Raw genomic sequence first — 10,950 nt, 5'->3', positions numbered from 1 at the left:
CCTAAGGAAACTATGGAGTAAAAATGTGAAATGTGGAGTCAGGAAACTAGAATTCCCTCTAAGAATTTTAGTTTAACACTAACCAGTTGTGTGACTTTACCATTTAGTCACACCAGTTGTGTGACCAAACCATTCTGAGACTCAGATACCTTCCCCCCCAAACAAGTAACAGTTTACTAGTTATCTTTAGGGTACAATTCTTTTTAAAATTTTAGGGTTTTTTTCAAATACATGTTAAAAACAAATTTTGACATTCTTTTTTTTAAAATTTAGAATTCCAAAATCTCTCCCTAACTCCCTATCTTTCACCCTCATTGGGAAGGAAAGAAATTTGATATAACTTATATGTGAAAAATTACGCAGAACATTTTCATACCATGTTGCAAAAGAAAATGTAGATAAAAATAAACAAGAAAAGAAAAGAAACCATGCTTCAGTCTGCATAGAGACTCAATCAGCTCTTTCTCCAAAGGTGGACAGCACTTTTCATCATAAATTAATCAGAATTGTTTTCAATCATTGTACTATTCAGAATAACTATCATTCACAGATGATCAAGATTACAATATTGCCTGTACTGTATACAAGGTTCTCCTGGATCTGCTCACTTCAGTTCATGTAAATCTTTCCAGATTATTTTTGGAACCATCTTGCTAGTCATTTATTATAGCAAAATTATATTTCATCCCAGTCTTATACTACAACTTGTTCAGTCATTCCCCAATTGACAGGCATGTCCTCAATTTCCAATTCTTTGCCACCAGAAAAGAGTTGTTATAAATATTTTTGTAATATAGATCCTTTTCATTTTTTTAATCTCTTTGGGTTACAGGCCTAGTAATGATATTCCTGAGTCAAAAGGTAAACATGGTTTTAGAGACCTTTGGGTATAGTTCCAAATTGCTCCACAGATTGATTGGATTAGTTTCCAACCACAACAGTGAATTAGTGTCCCGATTTTTCCACATTCCCTCCAATTCCTGTCATATTAAACAATCTGATAGGTGTGAGGTGGTATCTCAGAGTTGTTTCAATTTGTATTTCTCTAATTAATAATGATTTAGAGTTTTTATATAACTGTAGATAGCATTTTCTTCTTCTGAAAACTGTCTCTTCAAATCTTTGACCATTTATCAATCGGGGAATGATTTGTATTTCTATAAATTTGACTCCAGTGAAACCTTTATTATAAAAACTTGCTGTAAAATTTTCCCCTAGGTTTCCTGCTTTTCTAATTTAGCTACATTGTTTTAATTTGTGCAATTCTTAAAAATTTATTATAATCAAAATTATCCATTTCACTGCCTATAATGGTATGTCTTGATTTATATTAAATTCTTCCCTTAACCATAAAATTCTATAGGTAAGATAGTCACATTGCCCTAATTGCTTATTAAATTATTCTTTATGTTTAAATTGTGTACCCAATTTAACCTTATCTTGGTATATAGTATGAGATATTGGTTTAAGTCTAGGTTCTGCCAAACTGCTTTCCAGATTTCCCAATAATTTTTGTCAAATAGTGAGTTCTTGTCCTAAAATTATTGGATCTTTGCATTTCTCAAACCCTAGATTACTGTAGTCATTTACTATTGTGTATTCTATACTTAATATATTACACTGATCCAACTCTCTATTTCTTAACAAGTACAAAATTGTATTGATGCTTATCACTTTTGTAATGCAATTTGAGATCTGGTATTGCTGGCCCATCTTCCTTCACATTTAATTTCATTGATCCCCTTCATATTTTTTTTTTATCTTTTGTACTTTTAGATGAATTTTGTTATTATTTTCTATCTCTATAAAGTATTTTTTTATAGCTTGATTGGCATGATACTAAACAAGCAAATAAATTTAGGCAGAACTGCCATTTTTATTACATTGACTCAGCTTATCCATGGACAATGAATATTTCTCTTATTATTTACATCTGACTTTATTTGTTTGATAAGTGTTTTGTAATTGTGTTCAAACAGTTCATATAGTTCCTACTTTGTCTGAGTGATAAACTTCCCAAAATTACCTTCAGTTATTTTAAATGAAATTTCTCTATTTTTTCTACTGAACTTTATTGGTAATATATATACATATATATATATACACAAAGCTTGAAAATTTATGTGGATTTATTTTATATCCTGAATTTTGCTGAAATCAACAATTTTTAACTACTTTTTCAGTTTATTCTCTATGTTTCAATAAGTACATTATCATATCATCTGCAAAGAATTTTGTTTGCTTCTTTCCTATTCAAATTCATTTAATTTTTTCTTTACTTATTGCTGTAGTTAGCATTTCTAGCACAATATTGAAAGTTGTTCATCTTTTATTCTTGAAGAGGAACAATGACATCACAATATTGGGGTCAGTGTATTTGACTATGGCTGATCAGTCCAATACAAGCTCAGAAGACTCTACCATAGGTTGCACAAATAGTCTATCTGGGATGGAGATGACTATAAATTTGTACATCTTATGTTTTCTTTGTGCTATCAAGATTCTACTTTGCTCATAGAGCAAAATGCCTTCTTTGATGTGGGCACACCATGCTTGGGTGGTCCTGTGTCAATATTTCCAGTGTCTCCCAAATAATATTAAAGTTCTTCAGAGAGATCTTGAGAGTGTCTTTACACCTTCATGAACTTGCCTTGTGCAAGTTTTCTGTGAAATATTCTTTTATATAATCATACACTTGGCATTTAGGCTATGTGGCCAGCCCTTTGGCGTTGCCTTTCCTGCAATAAAGTTTGAATGCTTGGCAGTTCAACTTGAGAAAGGGCCTCATTATCTGGCATCTTATTTTGCCAGGTAATCCTCAGAATCTTTTTAACATAATTCAAATAAAACTGGCTCAATTTTTTGTCATGGCATTGGTAGACTGTTCAGGTTTCACAGGCATACAACAATAAAGCCAGCACAATGTGTCTGTAGACTTTCAAATTGGTAGGTAACCTAATACTTCTTTTCATTCACACTTTCTTTGATAGCCTCCAACTCTGGCTAGCTCTGGCAATGCCTGTGTCAATCTCATCATTTATTTATTTGTTGATTGTCAAGCCAAAATTAGTACAAGTGGCAGAGAATCAATTCATACGTTATTGTATCTGTCTCAGAGAATGCACTGAGTGCATACTCAAAAAGTTGTGAACCAATTCCTCCTCCACTTTAATCTAAGCTTTAATACCAGAGTAAGCACAGCCTATCAGACTTGGCAGGGAGTTTATAGGAGGAACAAAGTCAGAAACAGCAATAGCAGTGGCCAGTTAGTTCTGAAGACTTGTGTATCTCATGACCTTCTTAATACAAACATTTTCTTCCATTTATCTAATGAAACAAAACATCTTTAATGCACACTTGCAGTGAGTCTTGGCATTTAATAGACTACATCATTGTAAGAAGAGACAGATAGGACATGGAAGTGATAAAGGCAATGTGGGACACAGAGTACTGAACCAATCCTAGACCAATCCTCTCCAAGCTAAGCATTCATCAAAAGAGGTGGCCCAGGGTGGCTAGGTGGAACAGTGGATAAATTACCGGCCCTGGAGTCAGGAGTACTTGAATTCAAATCCGGCCTCAGACTTAATAATTACCTAGCTTTGTGGCCTTGGGCAGGCCACTTAACCCCACTGCCTTGCAAAAGCCTAAAAAAAAAGAGGAGGCCCCATGGCAACACAAGTGTCAGAATATTCAATATCAATGGATTAGAGTGCTTTTCTTTGCATGGATAGTTTATTGCTGACCTCAGTTCAGCACAGTTAGCAACTGTTATGGAAAAAAGGAGTGGACAACTTTGTGCTACATTTGATCATCTGGACCAAAACTTGCAAGCATCAAGATTGATTTGACAGAACTGATGAGAAAATGCAGAAATGGATAAACAAAATATAACTCCATTGGATTTAACAGAAAAACAGTTCATCAGTCTTAAAGGCCACCAAAGTGTCATTCAAGGGAAACTTACAGAGACATAAGATCTTGATTCAGTAAGAAGGCAAATGAGATTCAGTTTTATTTTGATAATAACAATATAAAGACTATTTATGGGCCAATGACCTCTAGGTTATCTCAAATATTCAGCACTGATGGAGTCACACTGATTGGGGATGAGGACATAATCCTGAAAAGATGAGGTGAACACTTCCAAAGTATTCTCATCATGGTGATAATGGGTATCTTTCCCAATACAGATTTTGCTAATGGTTTTAGTTAATAATTATCATTTTTAAGAAAGATCCATTCATTTCTATACTTTCCATCATTTTTAATAGAGATCCATGTCATGTTTTGTAAAAAAAATGATTATGTATCTATTGATATTATATATGATATTGGTTTTTGTTATTGATATGATCAATTATGCTATTGGTTTTTACTAATTTTGAACCAGTTCTACATTTCTGGTATAAAAACCCATTGAAAACTAGTATATGATTTTTGTGATGTGGTATTATATTTAAATATTTTTATATATAATATAATATATATATTTATATTCCCTTCAGATTGTCAAATTTATTGTCATGTAATTGGACAAAATAGTTTGCATAATTGCTTTTCATTTCTGCTTTATTGGTGGTGAAATCATGCTTTTCATTTTTGATTCAAATAATTTAACTTTCCTTTTTTTTAAATCAATTGAACCAAAGGCTTGCCTATTTAGATTTTTTAAATAAAACCAGTTCCTAGTTTTTCTTGTTAGTTGAATGTTTTTTTCTTTTCAGTTTTATTCATCTCTCCTTTGATTTTCAGGATTTACAATTGAATGTTTAATTGGGGGTTTTTAACTTGTTTTGTTTTAATTTTTTAAATGGCTTGCTAAATGTATTGACTCACTCTCTATTTTATTGATATAAACAAATAGAGACAACTTTTTCTCTATGTATTATTTTGGCTGCAGTACATAATTTTTGGTGCATTGTCATTCTATTTAATGAAATTATTGTTTCTCTGATTTGTTTTTGGACTCAGTTATTATTCAGGATTAGATTATTTAGTATCCAATTAATTTTTAATCTACTTCCACAACTCTTTATTCAATGTAATTTTTATTGCATTATGATCTGAAAAGGATGCATTTAAATTAATGCCTGAATGCATGGTCTATTTTTCTTTAGGTGCCATGCATCACTGAGAAAAGGGTATATATTTCATTTTATTCCCATTCAGTTTTCTCCAGAGGACAATTATATCTAACTTTTCTGAAATTCTACTCATCTCCTTAACATCTTTCTTGTTTATATTTTTGGTTAGATTTATCTAGTTGTGAGAGGAAAGAGCACAGTTTTATTGTCTATTTCCTCTTGTAAGTCATTTAATTTTTCCTTTAAAAATTAGATTCTATGTCATTTGGTATTGCATTGTCTATTGTACTTTTTAGCAAAATGTAGTTTCCCTGCTCATCTCTTTTAATTATATCTCTTTTTGTTAGAGAGCATGATTACTACCCCTAGTTTCTTGGGTTTTTTTTTCACTTCAACTGAAGTATAATAGATCTGCTCCAGTCCCAAATCTTTGCTCTATGGGTATCTCTGTTTATATAATGTATTGCTGTATTCTGTTTTTTAATCCACTTTGACATCTACTTCCATTTTATGAATGAATTCATTCCATTTATTTTCATAGTTATGATTACTGTGTATTTCCTTCATCCTTTTTTTAACCTATTTATCCTCTGTCTCCTTTTACCTTGTCCTTCCTAAAAAAGTTTATTTTGTTTCTGAATATGATATCCTCCAATCTACCTTCCCTTCTACCAACTCCCCCTTCTATTATTCCCATAAATTCTGATTTTGCTGTAAGGCAAGATAGATTTATACACCCAAATGAAAGTATATGTTATTCCCTTTTCAAGTCAATTGTAATGAGAGTGAGGTTCAAACATTACCCACCAACCCTCTTCCCTTCCACTGAAAATATGTTCCTCATGCTTCTTTATTTGAGATAATTTATCCTATTCTACTTCTCCTTTTCCCATTCTCTCAGTACACTCCTTTTTCTAAAACCTTATTTTTTAAAATTATCCTACTATATAGTCAACTCTCACCTGTACTCTCTATAAATTTATTTTCTTTCTAATTATCTTAAAGTCTTAGGAGTTACATGAAACATCTTTTGATATAAGTGTAAAGAGTATAACCTTGTTGAATTCAATATGAATTTTCTTTCCTATTTACCTTTTTATGTTTCTTTTAAAACTTATATTGAAAGTCAAATTTTCTATTAAACTCCAGTTTCTTCTTCTGGAATGCTCAAGGTTTCATTAAATGTCCAATTTTTCCCCCACAAAAAATTATATATTGCTTTGGTAAAGATCCTAGTTCCTTTGCTTATTATATTATAAGAGTCCTCTATTCCTTTGATGTGAAGGCTCTTTAATTTTGTGTGATCCTGACTGTGGCTCTATAACATATAAATGCTTCTTTCTGACTTCTTGATGTATTTCTGCTTGACCTTGGAGCTCTCGACCTTGGTCCTAATATCCCTGGGCATTTCCATTTTGGGATTTCTTTTTTTTTTTTTAGGTTTTTGCAAGGTAAATGGGGTTAAGTGGCTTGCCCAAGGCCACACAGCTAGGTAATTATTAAGTGTCTGAGACTGGATTTGAACGCAGGTACTCCTGACTCCAAGGCCAGTGATTTATCCACTACACCACCTAGCCATCCCATTTTGGGATTTCTTTTAGGAGATGATCAGTCTTTTCTTTTAATGTCTATTTTAGCCTCCAATTCTAGGATGTCAGAGCAATTTTCTTTGATAATTTCTTATAATATGATGTCTGGACTCTTTTTTTGATCATGACTATCATTTAGTCCAATAATTCTTAAATTATATCTATTTTAAGAGTTAACTTTTTTCAAATAAGATTTTCCATTATTTCAATTTTTTTATTTTTTGTTTTTTCTTGATTACTTGACAATTTCTTAATATTTCAGTTTCCTTTTGTCCAATTCTAATTTTTAAGGAGCTATTTTTAGTGAGTATTTGAACCTCTTTTTCCATTTGACAAATTCTATTTTTTAAGGATTTCAGTAGATTCTTATGCTTCTTTTACTTAGTCTATACTGATTTTTTAAGTTATTTTTTTCTTCAGTATTTCTTGTACCTCCTTTACCAAGTTGTTTTCTCATGGGTTTCTTGCATCACTTTTATTTCTTTTCCCAATTTTTCTTCTACCTTTCTTATTTTAAACTCTTTTTGAACTCTTCCAGGAATGCTTTTTTTGGACCTGTGACCAAATCACATTTGTCTTTGAAGCTTTGGATGAAGCTGTTTTGACTTTGAGGTCTTCTGAGTTTGTGTCTTGATTTTCCTTATGACCATAATAATTATGACCATGTCCTTTTATTCTTATTGTTTGTTCAATTTCCCAGCCTATTTCCTAATATAACTTTATGCTAATGCTGGACTTTGCAGGATGACTTCAGAAAACTTAGAAAGAACTGACATATAGTGAAGTGAACAGAATCAGGAGAACATTTTACATAGTAATAGCAAAATTGTTTGATGAAGAACTGTGAATATTCTCAGCAATACAATGAAACAAGAAAATCTCAGAGGATTAATAATGAAGCATAGTATTCATTTCCAGAGAAATAACTGATATTGTTTGAATATAGACTGAAGTATGCAATTTATTTTCACTTTCTTTTTCTCTTTTATTTATGTCTTCTTATACAAAATCCTGTATTTGATTGCTTACCATCTCAGGAGGGGAGGGAAGATAAAATTTAGAACTTTATCTAAAAATGTTTTAAAACTGAATAAAAAAAATAAAGGTGGTCTTTGCTACTGATATGGAGAGGTCATTGTTTCAGTTTTCAGGCCTTTTGTACAGCTATTTTCAGAGACAGATGTGGGGAATTATAGGGTTTTTGTTTTTCCAAAGTGATATGGTCACTTCTTTCCTGGACTGTGCTATGGTCTGTGGTTAACCACAGCTCTCTTCTCGACCTTGAAACTATGACCAGGGCCCCTGCAACCCTGTGGACACATGTACTAGTGAGCTAGTGCTTCTCTTAGCTCTGGAACTGTACACCAGAATGCAAATGTAGTTTTAAGGAGAATGAAGAATTCTAAGTATTAATTAAAAAAGGAGTTAAATATAAACTTTGAAAAATAAATGCAAGATTAAAGAAAAATACAAAAAAGTAAATGAAAGTTGTCAATCACATGTAGATATACTAGTGTCAAGTTTTTACAATTTAATAGCAGGAGATGATAAAAGTATCCACTCAAAACCTTAATATCATCAGGGGTCACAAAGGGGATTAAACCACAGGGCATGAAAACAGATAAGGAAAGGGAAAAGAAATGAAGCAATGAAATATTGGGGTAAGCTAATAGAAGACTATACAAATAAGTAGGAAGAGGTAGGGACAGTAGTATCACTTGATCTGAACTGATCAAATAACAGTACAATACTCAGAGAGTAGTAAAGGAATTGATTCAAATCAGGAAATATAAAAGGGAAAAACAGGAAAATAAAACAGAATGAAGAAAAGGAGGGAATAAAGGAAATAATAAATCCAGGGAAGGATTTAGTTGCATCAAAACAAATTTTAATCTCAGAGGTTTAAATAGGGGAGATGGTCAGGAAGAGATGTAGGGAATGAATTAGAAAATTATGTATGTCAATATACAATATGAGAGATACATTGATGGAAACAAAGGTTCTCCTAAGTTTTTTAAAATAAACATTTCTCTTCCCCCATTAAATGTAAAAACCAATTTTTAACAATTTTTTTGCTTTGAGATTCAAATTCTATTTTTTTCTCCCATCTCCTACCTCCCTAAGACAATCAGCAATCTAATATAGATTATACATGTGCAGTCAATGCAGAGTGTTGAAGCAAAAGATTCCACATTCAGTGGTAAGGTTTCTATATTTGACAAAAACTCCAGGAAAAATTGGAAAGTAGTCTGATAAAAATTGGGTTTAGAATAGTATACCACACCAATATAAGTTACAAATGATTTAAATGTAAACAAATGAATAAGGAAAAATTTTCCTTTAAGATATTGCTGCAGGAGAAGAGGTCATGTTTAAATAAAGGATAAAGAAAATGACAGTTGATGCAAATGACAATTTTGATTATGTGAAATTGAAATGATTTTACTCAAAATAATTTTGTTAAAATGAGAGTAAAGAGATAACTGAAGGAAAAACATAAACAAAAACTTTTGCAGCAAGTTTCTATGGAGAAAGTCTTATTTTCACATATATATGAAATATATATGAAATTAATTCATAACTGTAATAACAAGAGGAAGAAATCTATATGCCATAAAATCCATATAGTCACATTTAAAAATACTCTAAATAACTAATAATTAGAGAAATGTAACTCTGAGATTCAACCTCAATTCACCAGATTCACAAAAATGATAGAAATGCAAAATGACAAATGCTGGAGGACCTGGGGGAAACCAGGCACTTTAAATCACTCCTTTTGGCCCTTAAGAAAGTAATTTAGAGCTTTACACAAAAAAGTCACTAAATTGTGCATACTCTTTGATCCAGTGATACCACTACTAGTCTATACTCTAGGAAAATAAAGAAAAAGGAAAAGGATTCATATGTGAAAAAAAACTGGACAATGACTGAATAAATTATGGCCCATGATTTACTGGTACAATATGGTATATTGTTCTGACAGAATGACAAAAGGAAAATTAAAAATAAATCTAGGAAGACATATGAATTGATGAGGATTGTTATGTGCAAAACTAGGAGAATAAATGGTCATAACAATATTAGAAAGAGAACTTTGAAAGACTTAGAAGCCATGATCATTGTAATTATCAGTATTGATACCAAAGACCTGATGATGAAGTATGCTCCATACCTTTAGACAGAGTTGATGACATTAATTCCGATAAAATTCAAATTAACAATATGCCTTCAGACATTGAGTAGATTTATTTTGTTCAGTTATGCCTAACTGTTGAAAAAGTTTACATATCTTTTTTTTTCCATTTGGGCACAGAAGTTTCAATTTTCAAATACAGTAGGTTCACTGAAGGAGATAGATTTATTCCCCCTTCTCCCCCCAAAAGAAAAGAGAATTATTGAAGTTTTTTCCAGAACTGCACAGAAGAGAACAGAAGGAAGATCTAAAAGAATCAGTCAAGCAAGACAATTTTCAGTAATATGTTAAATTTATTATACACAAAATTAAAGTATATTATACATAACTTAAATTCACTTTTATGTATATTCTTTTTTTAAAAAAACTGTTCTACTATGCATATGGAAGTGGTCATTTTCTTTGGAGTTTGTTAGACGGAATTTTTTTAATCAAATTCAGAAAACCAATCAACATTTTTATCAATTCTGACTCATTATAATCTCTTAGGCAAACTAAATTATGTTTTCCGAAAAGTTAAATAGGATAGCATATCGTTGTTTGTCAACTCTCACTTCACTTAATGAATTCAAGGTAAAGGTAAGTATAAATACTACCCTTCCCTCAGAATATTGTTTGCTCAAGTACATTTTGTAAAGGTGATGCTTTTGTAAATTTTAATCACAGTCCTATATTCTTCCATTTAAAAATAATCTCTACTTCCTCCTATGTCCTATAGCATTTCTTTTCCCTAATCATATTCTCCCTTCTATCACACTTGCACATATGCTGTATCACCCTTAATTAGACTGTAAGTTTCTCAAGGCCAAAGACCATTTTCTTTTTCAAATTTGTATAAAGGGTGGTGCCCAAAATGAATCTGGTAAGGCCCTCCTGAACCCTCTAGTGCAAGGGTGGGGAAATCTTTTTCCTTCTAAGGTTCATTTAGATATGTATAACACCATTTGCCTGCTATATTTAGTCAAACATTAAATTAATTAAACCCTAAAAAGCTCTTAGATTTATTGAATTTCTCTGCCTATGGTTGCCATGACAGTACCAGACACAGTCCTTATGCCCTGCCCCTCTAGTGGAAGGG

Source organism: Macrotis lagotis, chromosome 1, assembly GCF_037893015.1.
Source record: "Macrotis lagotis isolate mMagLag1 chromosome 1, bilby.v1.9.chrom.fasta, whole genome shotgun sequence".
NCBI classification, from domain to species: domain Eukaryota; kingdom Metazoa; phylum Chordata; class Mammalia; order Peramelemorphia; family Peramelidae; genus Macrotis; species Macrotis lagotis.
This window is presented reverse-complemented; position numbering follows the sequence as displayed.